This window comes from Perissodus microlepis, chromosome 8, assembly GCF_051167445.1.
Source record: "Perissodus microlepis isolate ML-2025 ecotype Zambia chromosome 8, ASM5116744v1, whole genome shotgun sequence".
Classification (NCBI taxonomy): domain Eukaryota; kingdom Metazoa; phylum Chordata; class Actinopteri; order Cichliformes; family Cichlidae; genus Perissodus; species Perissodus microlepis.
In genome coordinates, this window is record NC_140468.1 from 2,159,929 (window position 1) to 2,179,274 (window position 19,346).

The 19,346-nt window shown below is 46.5% G+C and overlaps 1 protein-coding gene and 1 long non-coding RNA gene across 5 annotated transcripts in view; both read right to left on the reverse strand.

Moving 5' to 3' along the window:
- grid1b (glutamate receptor, ionotropic, delta 1b) overlaps positions 1-19,346 on the reverse strand; it is a 584,637-nt gene that overhangs the window by 119,979 nt on the left and 445,312 nt on the right. The window lies entirely within an intron of this gene.
- On the reverse strand, positions 5,316-10,844 carry LOC146381009 (uncharacterized). Its single transcript, XR_014800980.1, has 2 exons — positions 6,289-10,844; positions 5,316-6,174 (listed from the first exon to the last, which is right to left on the reverse strand). It is a non-coding gene; the product is annotated as an uncharacterized LOC146381009 (long non-coding RNA).

Consider the following 19,346-nt stretch of genomic DNA (forward strand, 5'->3'; position numbering starts at 1 on the left):
GATATATCTCAACTTTACTCATCTGAGTTTACTATGGAGGGAGCTCTTTAGCAAGCAGGTGGCTGGAGCCAGAACTCCTCCTTACATCAGTGGGAAACGGTGGAAACGTCTCTGAGAGACATCTCTGCACATTCTTGAGACAACGAAGGTGCTTCTGACAGCAGAAAGGGTTCGACAGGGACTACCAGGTTCAGCTCAGGTGTGCTGCAGGAACATTTGTGCTTGTATTCTTTGATTTTTAGTCTACAGGTTGCTTAATAGGTTTTATTTTTCAAAATAAAAGTTGTAAATGTTCTGTGAGTGGGACACACACACGCCAGCCAGTTAAAAGTATCCTCTGTGAAACTCATGAACCTGACATCACGTCACGACAGGCCTGTACTGTGTGCACGTCAGTGACCAGCAGCACATTTCTGTGCTGCACCCTCGAAACTTGCCGCAGTAAAAAATATACGGCAAAGAAAGTAAACTAACTTGTTGCTGCATAAATTGGACAAGTAAAACTCAAAGTAGATCCTCTTGAATCCAAAACACTCGACCAACACCCCAAAGTCCAATCACAGCCTTAAAGCCACTTTGGCATTCATCAGGCTCGATTTATTCATAGGAGCGCGGCGGCGGCGTGCGAGACAGACAGAGGCGGCGGCAGCAAGGGTCATTACCAAACATCTCAGACAGACATCACGGAGATCGTCGAAGTTATTGATCTGTCTCCAGGAGCCTCACTACCGCGCGGCCTCACCCTCCGAAACTCGGGCTTCGATTGGCCGAGGGCGTCCGAGGGCCAGCTGTCATCTCATTTGCATACAGAGTGAGGCGAGCGAGGCGCGTAATGACCACAGAGGGTGGGTCGCCACGGAGGAGCAAATATATACAGACAGAGAATGTTTTTGACCTCAATTATAATATGCAGATGGGACAGTGCTGAAGAAAGACGGAGGCAGAGCAGGAAGAGGAGGGAACGAAGAGGGCGGAATTCATGAGCTGGATCACAAAATAAGTTCAGACCTTTAAAAGAAAGACAGGAAAATTCAAAGAAGGCTGGGAGAACGAGAGGCTTTACAGTATATGGCATCATCTGAGCAGCATAGATTCAATCTCAGATGTGGAGGCGGAGGGATCGAACAACAGCAGCCATGCAGGAGGTGCACAGGTGTGCGAGGAGATCGCCTGAAATCAGCCAGATTTACACATCGTGCAGAATTTTATGAAACTAAGAGAAGAAAAGCATTACAAAGTCTGTTTGATGAAGCAGCTGCTGAAGTTCGTGCTGAACTGTCAGTCTTATCATTAGCTGGAGTTGTTGTGCTTTATAATCCATTTTTCAGCTCAGTGTGGATTTAAAATGATTCGAGGCTAAGAACGGACGTTTGAAATATTAAAGTGCACTGATGATTGATGCTTCTGTGCGTGCATAAAAATGTACGAGCAAGGACAAAAAATTCAAACTCTCAGAGAACTGAACGAACTCGTTTGGCATCCCAATAAGAGCTTTGATGGATTTTTTTCCTCCCATTACGGGACCTTGCATGTTTATGCCGCAGAGCCATTTTCTCCCAAGGACTGATGACAAACATGTCCACCGCAGAGGCCGACCGCTCAGCGCCGAGGCCTTCGTGGCTTTGAAAAGAAAAAAGACATCGGTCTGTTTTTGTAAGGAGCAAATATCAGGCAGGACGGTGACAGAGTGGGAACGTTTTGCAGAGATCCAGATTTTGTTGAAAACCTGAACAGTTTTGGAAATTCAGATCATTTATTTATATAGTGTAAATCCAGAAAAACCCCAACAATCACATGACCCCCTGTGAGCAAGCACTTGGCGATAGTGAGAAGGAAAAACTCCCTTTTAACAGGAAGAAACCAACAGCAGATCCAGGCTCAGGGAGGGGCGGGGCCGTCTGCTGCGACTGCGTTTTGGATTTTGGACGCTCCGTTTACTTTGACATCTATGAAGTGTAGAAAGACTGGATTTTATTTAGAAAGTAAGGACAATGTACAATTTTAATATCTACAGATTTATTTTGCTTTTTTGAAATGTCTGGTTGTTTTTCACGAGCAAACTTTGAAAGTTTGGGCTGTTTCGGGTGGAAATGGGGGCAAACCCATGAAATAAGAACGAGACGTGGAGCAGGAGGGTTTTGGGAAACTGAGCACGTGTTGGAGAGTGAGAGCACATCCGAAGGTTACGTTCAGAAATAAGGGAATTGGTTATTTCAGTTGTGTAGGAGTCCACAGTTGTCGGTGAGCGTTCGCATGTGCGCTGAGACCTGCTCGCCTCAGAAACAGATGCCTGAGGCGGGATTCAACACATGCCTGTTGTACTCCGACACATCGCCTCCGAGTCTCTGCGCCTCTCTCTCACCGTGTGATATGCATACAAACGCGCACCTGTTGAATTGAGCAGGACATTAAAATGCGTGCCGCTCCTTTGCGCTCAACCACCAGCGTCCCTCTGCGAGAGGACAAAGACATCTGGCACGAGTACCTGGAGATAAGCTGGTGCGTGCACGTTATTTAAGGCCGCAGCTCTGCCTCTCCTCGCCGCTGTGCTCGGAGTCTCTGGTGAAATCAGAGCGCTCGCTCAGCCCGCGTACGTGGGGTTGCAAAAACAGACGTTCACCTCTACTCGAACGCCGACGATCCTCCAGTGGACCCCCATTACTCTGCCGCACACAGTTGCTAGGAGATACGTGATGCAACTGCAGGGACTCCGTCCACATTTGCATGCAGCGCCATGAGCAGCGGGTTTAATTTAGAGCAGCTCTGCCTTACTTACGAGCCCACTGATGCTTTTAATCTCCTCCTCCTATCTTCGCTTTAATCCTGGGGTATTTCTCTGTCTTAGCCATTCGCTTTCCTTTGGAAAAAGAAATTCGTGGCATGTGTGTGTGCTTACTTCCATTATGGGGCCTGGGTGGCTGATTACACAATATGGGCAGAGACAGAATGGGCCATTGATTCCCGGGGTAGAGCAGAAATGGCTGCTCTGGTACGACTTGACACCATCTGAGTGGCTGTGTGTGTGTGTGTGTGTGTGTGTGTGTGTGTGTGTGTGTGTGTGTGTGTGTGTTGGAAGAGATAATGTGGATAAAGAGGGCCAGAGAAAACAGAATGGTTCTCTGTGTTTTGTGGGCTTTTACGTGCCACTCCACAACCAAATATCAAGCTCCATTAAAATTAATGCTTTCGGTGTGTGAACATATTTTATCTCACGTATAATTTTACATCTGTGCTCAGAAGTAGGAAGAAAAATTCTAAAAAGGAAGTGAAAGAGATGATCCTGATCATTTAATCATGAATATAGATTACATTTGTTTTATAGTCTTCTTCACATGTAGAACTTTTCATTTTCCACTGCATTTCGTTGCCTTGTACCTGTGACATGTGCAATGACAATAAAGTTGAATTCTATTCTATTCTATTCTAAGATGCAAAGATGAGACGCTTAAACTCTTCCACCGACACCAACAGGCAGCAGAGCTGGGTTCACGTACCATTTTGCTAGATTTAATATTGGATAGGGTACACGCAACCATTAGCCAACTAGCTGCTACAATGAGTCGCTCTAAACTTGTCACCCTAAGTAGCTAGGTTAACGATAGCTAACATTAGCCAGGAAAAAAAGGCACTAGCGCCTCCAATCTGACGCCACGGTCCTCACCTGGAAAGGGTGGAGTGCATACTCAAGGAAGCAAACAAGTGAGGACTTAAGTATCTCAGAGTGAGTTCAGAGGGGAGGGAGACACTGACAGAAGGACATGTACAGACACTGTACCGGTTTGTTGTGGTGAAGAGAGAGAGGAGCATGTCGATGTGCCCTCACCTATGGTCCAAAGCTCTGGTTAGCGACTGACAGAGATCAGTGATACAAGAGGTCGCAGTGAGCGTGCTCTGAACGGTGACTCTTACAGAGCGCTGAACTCAGCCTTTTGGGAGGGGCTTGGAGTGGAGGTGCTCCTCCTCCACATTGAAAGGAGGCAGTTGAGGTGGTTTGAGAATCTGACTAGGATGCCTTCTGGATGTCTCATATTTGTTCAGGGCATGCCCTGCACGGAGGACGCCCTGGGGCAGAACCAAGACACGCTGGAGAGATTACATGTCTCAGCTGTAATGGGAATGCCCCAGTGTACACCGGAAGAGGTGGAGGAGGTGGGTCATTCCCACTTAGACTGCTGCATGACTCGATCCCAGACAACTGGAAGAAGATGGATGGACGGTCTTGTAAAATGAGAATATCACTGACATCAGGGCAGAATTAGAGTCAGCATCAGCGGGGTCTTCGGTTCATGGAGGGACCTCAGTGTTAGCTAATACAACAGTTAATATAGAAGCCGCTACGATAGCAGGCAAGCTAGGTTAACTGATGTCACATCTACTGTTAGTGAATCATGAGTTTAAATGGTTGTTGGTTAGTTTGCCAAACTGGTTCACCAGCTAAAGATGGTAAATGGCCTGTATTTGTATAGCACTTTTACTAGTCCCTAAGGACCCCAAAGCGCTTTACACAACCTGTCATCCACCCATTCACACACACAGTCACACACTGGTGATGGCAGCTACATTATAGCCACAGCCACCCTGGCACTGACAGAGGCGAGGCTGCCGGACACTGGCGCCACCGGGCCCTCTGACCACCACCAGTAGGCAACGGGTGAAGTGTCTTGCCCAAGGACACAACGACCGAGACTGTCCGAGCCGGGGCTCGAACCGGCAACCTTCCGAATACAAGGCAAACTTCAAACTCCTGAGCCACGATCGCCCCGACAGCAAAGATAATTACTTTTTTATCATGTCAAAAAGTTGATTGATCTTAGCCAACCATGTGTAAGGTGGTTACACAGTAAGTAAGTAAAAGCAATGCTATAGAGGTGCCGTTAGCGCCCTCTGCTAACTTGGTCACACCTGAAGAAATCTGCTGTCTTTATACTGACAGTGAGCCATGCAGTGTGCAGGTGTTGTTACACACATGACTTACAGTAGTGCAACACACCACTGCAGGACAGTCTCATGCATGTCTCGTTACTGTTTTGGCCGATGCTAGCTCATACATGAAGTGCAAACATGTGCTGCAACCAACAGAATGCTGACAGGTCACCAACATTTGCCTTTAAGGAAAAGCAGAGAGAAGATGCTGGAAGTGCAAACTCCTGAGCTCTGCTGCAGTGCTGTGACTATGACTCATGGGAGCTGCAGCAATTGAATGCTAACATAATAATCACTTAATGCCATGAACAATGGTATCATTGTAATAAAGGTTTCTGCGAACAGCGTTAGCAGGAAATTACACGAATCAATCAGACTGCACAATAGCCCGACACAGTTCGGCTTCTTTTAATGGCTTGTTTTTCCCCCTGACCTTAATTGTTCAAGTCCAGGATTCAGAAATTGCATTTTGAGCACAGAACAAGAACTGTGCCCAACGTGCAGAGAGGAATCAGCCAGGATGGAATCGAATCGATTAGAATAGAAATAATATTATTATTAAAATATTATTAGAGATAATAGAGTTCTGCACAGGCTGGAGGACCAGGTGGTGATCTCAGCCCCCCAGTGAAGGGGAGGTGATGAGCTGTATGCTTCCATTGTGTTGGCGCACAATGAGTCCAGCTTTTTATTGTCTCTGGTGTGGCAGGTAACATACTGGGTGAAGGTGGGCCGAGTGGAGGACTTGCAGACATGATTTAAATCCCCGGAGATCAGGGCCTGGGGGATGTTCGGAGTCTGCTGGTAACAGTATGGATATATCGCATTAGCAGAGGGGGAGGGGCATACACTGGTATCATGATAGCATGTGTAAACTCGCACGGCCTCATGCTAACAGCTAGCAGCTGATTGTCCCTGCAGAGCGTCTCTTTGATAGTTAAGGCTGTCATTCAGACAGGCACCCTCCTGTCTTCTGTCACTGCAGAGTAGATAACAACCGTCCATGTTTATGTCTGTGTCCGGAGTTAGCACGGTTAGTTAAACTGCTCCCTCTATAAGCTCGATGATGCTGGGTAAGGATTCAGTTTGTTCCCCCGATGATCGACGGCATGACGGGTCTGTATCTTCTCTGGTTTCGGCGTCTGATGCCGGCGCCCTCGTCTCTTCCTCCTCAGCTCCTCGGAGGCGGGGAACATCAGGCTACTCGGTGGGATGCAGCGCCGCAGAGCTACAGCGAGCTAACAGCTGATCCTGGTATAAATAAAGGGAACGTGGCAGCTCAAAAAGAAAATGAAAACCTTGTCCAGACAAAGCTCCATTGTGCGTAAAAGCAGACCGGAAGCCAAATTTAAAAGAGAAACTTACTGAGCACGAGCTCCTGAAAAAGGCTTCCTGCTCACGCGGCGCCGGAGATGACGGTGCTGTTACCGGTGCAGCTTTATGGCAGAAATAAAAGCAAAACAGCTTTAAAGATGCTTCTGAAGCGCAATGAATGCACCTCACTGACGCTTATTCACACTGAATCTTTTCACCGCTGAAGCCCTGATACAAAGGAGGCTGTTGTTCTGTGTCATGAGAAAACAGCCGCGCTGACATGTTAGAGGGAGTGCTGCAGACAGGCTGTTACTGCTCAAGCTTTTTCCTTGCCTTGATGTTCTGTGGAAAACCATTTACGCCATGCCAGCACTGTTTTTTCTCTCTCTTTCCTCCCCGCTCTCTTTATCTGCAGGCTTTTAGCAAAATGGTTGCATGTACTGGTCAGGTGTACCCTGTAATTTCACTTCCTGGAGAAGTTGTACTGCACATGTTCTGGAAAAAAAATCTGTACACAGGGAGGGAAATGTAACCCTGTACAAATGGAAAGCTTTTATCACAATCACACACACACAGTACGGCTGTGTTTTCTAGATTTTCAGCTGCATCATTATTCACTCTGATCACTGATAAACAGGAAGTAACCTCTTTAAACGAGCACAGGTGTGGACGAGACGAACAAAGGGTCAGTTTAAGAGTTTGTTTCCTTTTTGATCAGGTGTCTCCGTTTGCTCTTTCTGGGAGGTCAGAGACAGTCGCAGCAGGGCCCATCGTGGGGAGCCATTGCTCTTTCCGTTGGTGCTGCTGTGTAGATATCTGCAGTAATTCATCTGTGGCACAGCAGGGGGCGCTTGCAAAATATTCCTCTGTGAATAGAACCGAGTGGATTATTGTTATTTACAGCCGTACACATGTATGAGTCCGATTCAGTCGCTTTAGCAGCAATAATGCAAAGTAGTGATTTCCTGTATGACTTGTTTCAGCCAGGCTGAGGTCTGGACTTTGACTGGGTCGTATGTATGTATGTATAGGGTTGTGACCATGTTGACTAACAGGTGGCATAAGTGGGTGTAGTTTCTCACCTCGGCTAATTGGAGTGAAGTAGGTCTCAGGACTGTGTTTCTGCCTCCATTTTTCATGCAACGACCGATAACACGCCGTGAGCTCTGTTTTCAGTCTGAGCTGCGTTTGAATGCAAACTGCTGCTGCTGGTTACTCATGAGTCAGCTGTGCACAAGTACCCCTCAGCTAAAAATGTCATTAACGCTGGAATAAAATTTCCAATTACTACACTTGCAATTATATATTTAATTTCTATAATTTATTTATGATCTGATATGGCCCATTTAGCGATGCTGTTTACAGATAAGTTGAGCAGATTGTGTCCTGCTGCGATCGGAGTCATTACCCGTGATGATCCAATTTAACGAGAGATATTCAAACAAAGGGTTCTTGTAAGCGCTTCGGGAAAATGTGTGACATCGAGACTCTCAGCGTGCAGTCACCTTCACCTGATCCTCACACACACGGGACGTCTCGCCCGTGATGATGGAAGCTACTGGGCCAACAGTCAAAACGCAAATGAGCAGCCGGCGCTGACGGACGCTCGACCTGACCACCGCCGCAGCATCGCAAACAGCACGGGGAACACACTTAACCAACAGACGGTTTATTTCACCTCAGACTCAAACATAAAGTCAAATGTGGTAATCTTACCACGGGCCAAGTTCTTCACCAAACATGAAAAGAACAACGGAGAAGACGGGATGAATGTTCGCAGCCAGAGGGACGAGATGAATAAATATCAGGCAGGCTAACGAGAACGAAAAACAAGGTTTAAAGAATTAATCTTTGATTCTCGGGTGTTTTAAATCCTTCATAAGCTGCTAATGAAACTCAGATCATCTGCAGGCAACAGGTTTCATCCATCCAGAGGCCAAAACCAGAGTATTTCTGTGCCAACACGAGAAAACACAGAGACGATTCAGTGGAGAAAGCTAGTAAAACACGAAGGCGGATTATTGCTCAAAAGCAGCATGACCGAGCTTCATTATCAGCTATAGATTTACTATAAATTCCCGAGAGCAGCAAGGTCACCCTCTGCAGTCAGAAGTGTGATCAGGAAGGGTTCAGGGAAGTCGATAAATTTGTATAAACACACAACACAGACGAAGGATGTTCCCAAAGAGCTGTAATTTACAGGAAACGCCTGAAGGCACCAGCAGCAGTAATCTGGATCCAGGAGTCGCCGAGTGTTACTGGTTGTAATTTGGTTTGTGGTCAGGTCACTTAAGGTAATGAAAATCCTCCACGGTCCGGGGTGCCAGGGGCGAAACATCCCCAACTACTGAGGGAGGTTCGCTACAGCCGTGAGGGTGGAGAGAAGCCGGCGCCAAGAGACGAGGAATCTGTTTGCTGCAGCGAGGTTCATTAGGCTGGAAACAGACTCTGCTGTGCGACGTGTCATCTAACGGCAATAATACAGTAGGCGCGCTCTCAGGCCTGCTGTCACAGACTGTCTCCAAGAGCTCCCGCCGCTCTGATGAATTGGAGCAGACACGGGTGTAAGACGGTGCGCTCGGCTGTTCAAATGAAAAGTGACGGAGAAATTGGCTCCAGGAGAGAACCAAAGCTTCATTTAAGAAACACATCCCGATAATGAGAGACGTGAAATCTGCTTTTAAGTGTGTCGCCGTCATGATGTTTTTACCCTCTATCTGAATCCCCTGAAGCCTAAACATTTACACAGTAAGTGTATTTTTTTAATAATAATAGTAATTTTTAATCATTTCCACCTCTGATCCAGACGCCTGCATCCCTCTGTGGGAGCAAAATGAACCTGCAGTTCCTCTAATGTCCACATGAGGCTCCAGAGAACTACCGCATTAAAATATTCCAACTTTTCCAGGAGAAACAAAGATGTTCCCAGCCTGATGCAGACATCTGTCTTTACACGTCTGTTTCCCTCCACCCACGTAAAACACACAATGAAAACATTAGAATTCAGCTGTTTTATCAGTCTGATCAGCTGATCACAAACGTTGGAGTAAACATCATCACTGTCAGCGTGAATTATCATGTGGTTAGGGTTAGGGTGCAGCAACAGGAAGTGATGTCGTTTTCCCGGGAATCCTGCTGATTGACTTTGTGCCTGTTTGTACACAAGGACACTTTGAACTACTGGAAATAGTTTCCTTTCATGCACATGCTGTCTTTTTGCAAATTGTGCAAAAACTGTGCAAAAAGAAAAACATTTTGTGTGGTTTGAAAGAATTTTGTGTAACTTTGTTTCCCTTGTGGCATTTCTGTAAAATGTGTGTAAAAACAGGGTGATGTCACAGTGGCTACCTCTGTCGTCTATATACAGTCTTTGCACTGATTTAGAGACGAGCGATATCCTCCAGCTGGACGTCAGCAGGACAACAGAGTAATGTGAGGGACAAAACTGACAAACAAAGAGCGTGGAGCTGAACGGCTTCAACCCTGGACGAGGAAGCAGAGGAAGCGTGATTAAAGCCCGTATTTCCGATCACTTACTTCTCCATTAGGGAGATTAATGAGGGCCGTGCGAGCTGGGGACGCCGGCTCTGCTGTGAAAAATGACGCTATTACCTGTTTGGGATGAAGAAAAAAAAAAGGTGTGTGTGTGTTTGAGAAAGTCTTCATGCTCTACTATTCAGCGCCGCTGCTCGGAGGGAAACTGGATCGGAGATCGTGTTTGTGTGCTTTGTTTGTGTGAAGCGTAGCTGTGTGCAGGCTGGGCGGCGCACAGTACGTCAATCAATCTGCCCCGAGTGTGGCAGATACTTTAAATGCAAAGTTTCTATTCCGGGCGTCAACACACATTGCTCTGTGACAGACTGCTGCAGAGGCCTCAGGTAAGCGAGCAACTGTAAGAGGAAAACTCGAGTTTATCCAACCAGGAATTGTAATTTCTGCTGAGGGAATCACCATCACAGTACCACAGATACCTGTGCGGTACACACAGGAAGTACTGCAAACATCTGTGAACTTGCAAATCTGACTAAAATTACATAAAAATAGAGAGAAAATATCCTTAGCTTGAGGTAGTTTGGTGAAGATGTGACTACAGCTGTGCCGATGAAGCACTGACGGACGTGTTTAATGAGTCTGTGGATGAGACTGAGTCTTTCGACGTGTTCGGTGTTTCTGCTGTCATACCTCTGACACGTGCTCTGCATACGATAATAACACAGATTAATTAATATAATAACTTAAACGAGTAAAATCAGCACTGACCTCAAACATTTTCAAATAATAAAAACTAAAGTGAAATAAGAAAATCCACTAAACTGAAGTGAAAATAAAACCTGTTAAATTTCTGGTTTCACATCAGGAATAATGGTTTTATTCTATGGTCACTTTGTCTGTCGTTGCTACAGACGCTCCATAATCTCTGCATGTTACTTTGCGTGTCCTTCTGCCACACTGGAGGATCTCCCAGCTGTCACAGGGCGTCACATCCACACCCACAGCTTCAGAATCACCATTAACCACCACCCATGTGTTTGGACTCCACACTGAAAGGATTCGAACCCAAGACCTCCCTGCTGTGAGACAGCAGTGCTAAATATATTTACTCATGATTAAACACAACAGTGTTATAGAAACGTGGTGAGTGGAGAGGAAACGCTCAGCGCATCATCCCAGCGGCCTGAGCCGCTCTACCAAAGAGAGAGACGGCGTCTGTCTCCTGAATCCAAGCTGGAAGCTGGTTCCACAGAAGAAGGGCCTGAAAACTGAAGGCTCCGCCTCTTTTTGGATTAGCTGAAGGCTTTTCAGTGAGTTTTTTGGACTTCCTGATAATAATGAATTACAGTCGTCCAGCCTGGAAGTAATAAATGCATGAACTAGTTTTTCAGCGTCACTCTGAGACAGGATATTTCTAACTTTAGAGATGTTGCACAAATGGAAGAAAGCAGTCCTACATATTTGTTTAACACACTAAGCTAATGCCACCATCTGGTCAGTGTGCTGGTGTTAGAGAGATTTGTTTAAGAACTTCCAAAAGCCTCTTCAGATCATTGTAAATAACAAACTGCAGGTTCATCAGATGTAAAAATGATGTTATCTGGTAGAAATGACCTCCCTCTCTCGTGCACTGTTCATGCACACACGTGAACGGTGCATGTAACACGTAAACAGCGATGCGGCTGTCTGTGTGTTCGTGCTGGGGGTGCCCTTGAGTGCTTTAAAAGGACGGGCACGAGGGAGCGGAGGGTCATGTTCAACACCTCAGCTCATTATCTGACTGACAAGATGCTGGGCTGATAAATGAATAGTGGGGGGTGGAGGTTTGGGGGGGGGGGGGGCTTTAAAAATAAGCCTCCATTGAACCTGCAGAGCTGACAGAGCAGCAGGAACATCCACGTGAATGAAAGCAGCTTTATGTGCTGTGAAAAGGCTGAAATGATAAATGTGATAAACGTGTGCTCGGGCTGCGCAAATTAAGCTGAAAAACACACTTTGGGTATTGAAATGAACAGAGAGAGAGCGAGTTATGAAATAAACTCGAGATGAGGAGGAAATAATGGCTGGGACCCGAAAATGTCAAAAACAAAGCGAAGAAGAAAGGGAAGAGGACGAGAAGATGAAGATGGACAGAAAGCTCTCCGTCTCCGGCAGGCACCTGGATTCAGTACAGCTTTGGGCGGTGTGCTCATGGTGCATTATGGGTAATGTAGGCACACGAGTGAATGTGAGGAGTTAAATTGGGTCCCAGTACTTTAGAATCAACTTGCGGCCTCCTCTTAATAAACACGCATAATCTGTGATCAGCTTCAGTGCTAATCAAGTCTTAGAGAGACACCTTGAACCAGATGTTCACTGCAGTTTATCCACCTGGATGCAGCGAGTACATAATTACTGCAGAGCGGCAAATCACCCAGTGCCAAACCTCTCACACGCATGTCAAGCATGTAACATACATGAGCATTAAAGCAGCGCGTGCTGGTTTGAAGACTCAAGGTGAAAATATAAGAGCCTAATTTGCCTAACGACCAAAGACTCGATGGGATATCGCAGCTGCACTTCACACACACGTGCACTTCACATGTTTTTGACACGGCACGCCGACACAGGACGGATGTCTGGGGATTGAAACCAGTGAAGTGAGAGTCAATGCAAATTGAAAACGGAGGGAGGAGAGAGCAGCAAGCTGGTCCTGCAGCTCGGTCGGTTCATCCAGAGAGCGGACGGGCCGCCGGACGCTGGGGGGGAAGAGAGACCGGATGAAGCAGAAATCCAATAAAAGCAGCAAACAGGTTGAAGGAGGCAGCGCTCCCAGCTGTCAGGAAGCTTTGACGGCTGTTATTGCAGACGGCAGCAGAGACGAGTCGGCGGGAATCCAGAGAGCTGGTTGCGTCAGGTGGTGCTTGTGGTTAACCGGGCTGTCTGCTCTGCGTCCTCCTTTAGACTCTGTGAAAAGCCACAAATCCACAGAGTGATGTGTGAAGTGGGCTGACTGAAAGGACTGCACAGCATCGTGGAGTCCTTTAGATTCCTCTGAGCCGCGGGGCGTCTGAGAGCAGTGATCTGATGAAGTGTTGTTGATCAGATGCAGCCGATTATTCATCATCATCGTCGTCATCACCAACACAATCTGTCCCCTGTTTATTTGGTTTATTCATGTTTGTCTGTGTGTGTGTCCATCTGTCCTTGTTTCACTGCATGGTGTGTTTGTGTGTGCAGCTCAGTGCTAAACAGCAGGAAGCTTCGACTGCAGGGGGCCACTGTGAGGAGAGAGCAACATGTCCTCTGAATACCACACACACACACACACACACACACACACACACACACACACACACACACACAGGACACAAACATGGATGTAGCCACCGTAACGTTAGCCGTCGGTTAGTTAAGTCTCCTCACAAAGCTGAGAATTTCTGCTGTCGCCATCTTTGTGTGTTTGAAACTGACACGAGTGACGGATGTGACTGAAAACCAACGGCGGGCTGTTAACGTAGCCATTTGTTGATGATGTCATATGATAATCTCAGATTTGTCCTAGTGTGGAAACAACGGTTGATGACTCCTGATATCAAGCAGAACAGGAAGTCATGGTCATCCAGTGACCCGTTCTCAAACTGACCGCAAGTGGTTACACACTCATACTGGTTTTCATATCTTAGTGAGGACATTTAATTGACATAATGATTTCCCTAACCATCAAAAATGAATGCCTAACGCTAACCATAACCTAACTGTAACTCTGACACTAAAACCACATTTTGAGCCTCAAAAACACCTTCAAACTTGTGGGGACCGGGAGTTTGGTCCCTATAACGGCTGTTGGTCCCCATAAGTATAGTAAACTTCCAATTTTTGGTCCCCACAAAGATATGAATACACACTCATGCGTACACACGCAGTCGCATTGGGTTTGTACTCGCAGTCGCAGTAATCTTGTCTCCAACCACTGTTTTCTCTCGTGTCACTGAAGCATACGCTAGCATGCTACGCTAACATGCTACGCTAACATGCTATGCTAGCATGCTACGCTAACATGCTACGCTAGCATGCTACGCTAACATGGTTAAGAACAAAGAATGGGGTGAAACTGCGATTCTTGCTCCAACATTAAAGAAATAAAAGTATAATGTCTGGTTTACAGATGGTGGTTGGACACAGTCACTGTGCCCCTGCACAACTGTCCCCACTACAACCCCCCCTGCTGGCTCAACTCCTCCTATACAGTCCTGACACAGTGTAGGAGGTTAAAGGTCACACAACAGAGAATAAGAGAATAGGCCTAAATAAAAAAATTGATTGGTGAGAGACAGCGAGTGAGCAGGAAAGAAGTTTGGATAAGTATGAAAGAGGACAGATTAGATAGAGCGCGAGAAAGGGAGTTTGTCATTGTGCGTGATTGCCAGTCAGCAGAGCAGCAGCCATCTGGCTGATGGGTAAACAAAAGCGATGATTAGAGCCCCGCTAACATCACTAATGACACCGGGACACTCAGCACGCCACAAAGCGGCTGTGTGTGTGTCTGTTAATGCGAGATTAAAGGATGGTAGCAGCAGAGAAAGAGACAAAGCAAAGAAAAGATAGAAGCTGGCGCTCAGCGGGAACGTTTACACAGAGCAGTCAAAGAAAATCACATGTAAAAACTTTACCTTGGAAACTTCTGTGATGAGCTACAGTTTCAACCTCTTAACAAGCAGCGGCCTGTTGCTGGGTCATTACGCATTCATGCTGCGCAGCCAGACTCTGGCCAGAACAGTGTTTCACATTCAGGTGGAGATCCCAGCGTCTCAGACGTGTCAGGAGACATCGGGAGGAGTTTTAGTGAGGTGGAGTAATGCAGCCACGAAAACACCAGCCGAAACACGCTGGATCTAAAGCATGCTGTGTTCAATCATGATTTTAAAAACGCCATGTTGTTTACGCCCATCGAGGCCTGGACTACACACGTCTTTTACGGCGTCCTGTATTCAGATGCTGAGATGTCAGCAGCAGATCTTTCTGCGCCCTCCATTAACAGGACATGTTCTTTCAGAAAATACAACCAAAGCTCACTCAGGCTGAGAAGGGGGAGCTCATCAGAGAGGTCTGCCTCCCTGACAGGGAGCACCATCCCTCTGAAAGAGGCAACTGTGCAGGCACCGGTCTGCAGCAGTGTTTATGTAGGTGGTGAACATCACAGTAACATCCACAGAGCCCAAGGTTTCCCAGCATCTTGCATTTTTTTCCTTTCATTTCTCAACTTCTAATTTTGCTGTTTTCTTGGAGCCCATGATCTCTCCGCACAGAGAGTCCATGTAAGGAGGCAGCGATGCTGAAGCCGATGTAAATCGCAGGACTGGGCTTGGATTTGTTCTCACATCCTGTTTGTTTTGGACTAAAATGTATCTGGTGCTGTTTAGGAACACTTCCTGTTTGGGTTTCAGAACGCCCGTTTGCAGTTTTCAAAAATGACTCAAATGATATCCAATGAATTACAAGCTGGTTTGGAAGCCGAGGATTGGAGGACCTCACCCCCCAACCTCCGCCTGATCCACACTGCAGCAGTGGAAATGAGTTTCTGCACAGACAGGATGAGGAACTTGGTCATTTTACAGGGATTCATTGCAGAGTCACTGCTCCTCCACATCAGGTTGTCTCAGGTCTCCTTGACACCTCCTAAAAGTGCTCCAGGTAGACCCCGGACTCACGGGACAAATTATATCTCTCGGGTTTCTTGGGATTGACTCAATGTCCCCGTGGATGAGCTGGACGTGGAAGCTGGGGTGAGGGAGGTTGGCGATGCGGCTATGCTTCTCTTCCCCACGATCCATCGGACCGAGGCGCCTTCTTCCTTTGCGCTGGTCCAGTTCTGTGATCACATGCCCACTGGAGTCACTCGCAGTGACCGACGGTATTTAACATGGACTCTGTGATTGGTCAGCAGCAGGTTTTCAGCAGTAGCTCTTTGGTAGGAACATCCGAGCGCCCACAGTCATCACAGGTCCAAACTACAATATATTCTATTTAATATATATATATGATCAATAACTTCAAAATATCCTGAAGAATCTGGATGATTTCAGCTTTCTGCTTTTTCTTTGTAAAAACAGCTGTGGACAAATCAGTGCTCGCATCCCAGCATTCGAGCTGAGGTGTAGAGCCAATCAGACGGAGCGGATTAGTGGAGCTGCTGTTTGGGAACACGAAACCATCAAAAGGCTGTACTGGGAGAGAGAGATAGTGGAAAGTCTGTTCCAGAGGAGGAGAACTTGGAGTCTCGTGTGTGTGTGAGAGGTGGAGATGGAGAAAGAGATAGAGGAAGGTGGAGTGAGGGACAGTGAGATAGCGAGGAACGGGCTCGGCACAGCAGCCAGAAGTCTTTTCAGCCCCGAAGGGCGCAGAGCAATCAGTTTAATCAGCCTCTGATTGGTTGGAATGGAAACCTGCTCACAGGTTGGCGTGATTGGAAACTGAAGGTGAGGATGGAAATGTGCTCATTTGTTGATAACAGAAACAACCTGTGGAAACTGAAGGCTGTTTTTGGGTGTTGCACTCTTTACTTTTTCTAATCTTCTTTGAAAAAAGTCGGCACACAAAAACATCTCTTTCGTCTTTGATGAAACTTTTCACCACTTTTAACTGTAAGATGTTTGGGTTTCCTTACGCTGTGCTGTTTTAAATCCACCCACAACCTTTCAGTGGGATTCAAACCGAGGCCTCGCCCACCCCCTTCTCTAACCCTTAGATTCTTCTTTGGAAATCATTCCCCGGTGGATCATTATCCCGGTCAAAGGTTCACTTCCTCTTTGGCTTTTCAAACTAACTGGCCTCACATTACCTTCAAGCTGTTTTCAGTGTGATGCAAAAATCTGAACTGACCTGACTGAAATGCAGAAAGCTTGCTCTTTGCCACACGCTCGTTGGCTAACGCTGTTTTTCTTGGCGTTCTGATTGCGCACACATGAACGCTGCGTTACCTGCAGATTCTCTGAGAAGCGTTTGGATTTCTGTTCGCAGATGGAAACAACATCGTTCAGCATGAGGTCTAAGGCAGGTCTTATTTATGGATTTTCTCATGTAACAATCGGATACAGTACTGGATCTGTCACACATGTTTTTAATCTTCCAGTCCTACAAAAACACAAACTACTCATCATCAGAACTCTCGGTAGTATCTTTGTAAGAAAATCAAGCCTTTTTTGAAGAAAAATGAATAAAATAATATAAATTGCAATAATAAATTCAACTAAAAGGTTCATTTGAGACTTTTTCAGTTCTCCCAGGGTAAAACGTGAAGTGAGATATCACACTAATGCCATCATTTACTTCCAGGTCACATCTGGTTTTTAAACTTCCTCCTGTGCTTCCATCTCCTTGTCTTTTTTCCACACGAGCGTCTAAAGCTCATTGTGGAAGTTTCCGGAGGTGCATCCATACATGAAGTTTAATTGCGAGGATGCTCACAGTACTCGAGCGGGCGAGCGGAGCTAAGCTACAGCAGTTTTCACTAGTTTCATGCAAGGCTGCCTTTAATAGCTGCTGCTCGACCAGCTGCCCACTGGGACAAATAAAACTTGAACTTCAAAGTGCAAGTGAGCAAAACAGGGAGAACGAGGGATTAAGAGATGGCGAAAGAAACAGAAAGAGACAGACGGAGCCTCCGGGCATACAGCTGATTTAAATAACAGAACCGAGCGGCGATGTTGAGGGATTACGACTCACTATCAAACCTCCCCCCACGTCTCACTGTTGATGGAAACAGAGAGGGAAGCAGGGGCAGGTCAAGAGGTCGGTAATGGATGGATGGGGAGAAGATGGCGTTCACGGAGCTGTTCCTGCTTTATATTCAACAACTTGTACAATCGTTTGTTATCAGTTTAGAGGAAGAATTGCACCTTCAAGGCAGGTGTGCTTTTTAATTGGCTGGATTTCAGTCCTAACCTGCACCAATCAGCATTATGAGGGAGGAAAAGTGAACAGAGAAAACCTGCACATAAGCCCAAAAACCCAAACCAGACTTTAGCAGAACATAAGAAGCAAAGGAGCTTCCTGCTGTAGAGTCTGAATGCTAAACAGGAACCAAAGCCAGCAGGCAGTTAGGTTAGCTCAGCGTAGACAGGAAATGCAACGCGGGCGACACGTGCAGGTACGTTTACCTGCTGCTTAATGAGACGCAGCTAATAATACGTCCAGCTGCACAACACCTGCAGCTTTGGAGCTTCAATGTTTGTTTGACTGTTTGGGACAAGATTATAAATTAGAATGAAATTTGAATGAAAATAACATTTTCTGCCTTTCAGGCTCAGAATTTCATGTTAAAAAGTGTTCTCTGTGTTTTAGTTTGCATTACTGTGAAGTACAACTACAAAGGACACATCCTGATTCGTTCTGATGGGAAGAGAAGACAGAGGACAGTTCAGGCTTTTATCTTTGGTAGTTTTTGAAGTATTCACGTGGTCTCAGATTTCAATCTGTGGACGTCCTGGAGATGAAGAACGCCTCATTTACTCAGAAGCAGATCTGGATCAGTTACATGAGCCTGAGACTGTGAACAAACCTGCAGACCTGTGCACAGGTGTGCCACTAAAGTCATCAAGGCTTGAACTTAAAATACAGAAATGTTAAAAATGTCCAGAATAACAACACCTCATCACCTGGCACAATATCGCCCCGTGTGGTCATTTACAGAACTACAGTCCTGTAAGTTTCAGCAGCCACAGACAATCACATCTTTCAGGAGTCACACTGAGATTTTGCTTTTCTAGTTTCATCCTTTGAGGGACGGATGGCAGTCACACAGCACATCAACTACGGAGCACCCCCCCCCCCCCGGTTCCTGCAGGCCAAGAGGCTCAAGTCAAGTCAAACTAGCGAACATGTCAGACGCCCCCCGATCCTCGTGCTTGAATCTGACTACTTCCTACTTTCCTGTCCTGCCTCTATCAAAATAGAAGACAAGGCCGATGAATCACCCCGCTTCAGTGTTCCCGGGTTAAATTTAGATTCCCAGAACCTGGATCAAACTGTAATGCAGGCTTTTTTTTTTGTAATCCAGCTTCTGAGAAGAAATAGACGAAAAGACAAGGTCAGACTTTTCTGGAGAAGAAGGAGCGCGCCACAAAAAGAGAGGAAGGATACAGTGAAAGTGATATATGTATGAAAACAAGTCTGTAACCATCAGCGTAAACACAGACTTCATATCCAGCCCTGCAGCCTCCTGTCAGCTGTGTCCCCAGCACCGAGGCCTCCAGCTCAGGCAGCGGCATGGCCACGCCAGCCGGGTCTGGACAGACAGTCGGGCTGTGTTTGCAGCCACCGCTAACACAGACGCACAAACTAGGCCTGGAAACCAAACCAGCACATCACAGTTCTCAGGATGTTATTTGTTAACATCTATCGAACCAGGATTTAGGAGATTCTCTCTTATGGAAGAATGAAACTTAGCGTTATTTCGACTGCCGTCACACCCCTGGCAGTAATGAATGCTCAGTCCACATGTGGCCCACATGTGTATTTTTCTCTGGGCCATATTTGACCTTGACCAGTGTCGCTGACTCAGGGCGAATGTGGGTGTGTCAGACAGCGTCTGCAGTGCTACGACTGAAGCATAAGTGGCCGACGTGAGGCCTGCTGGT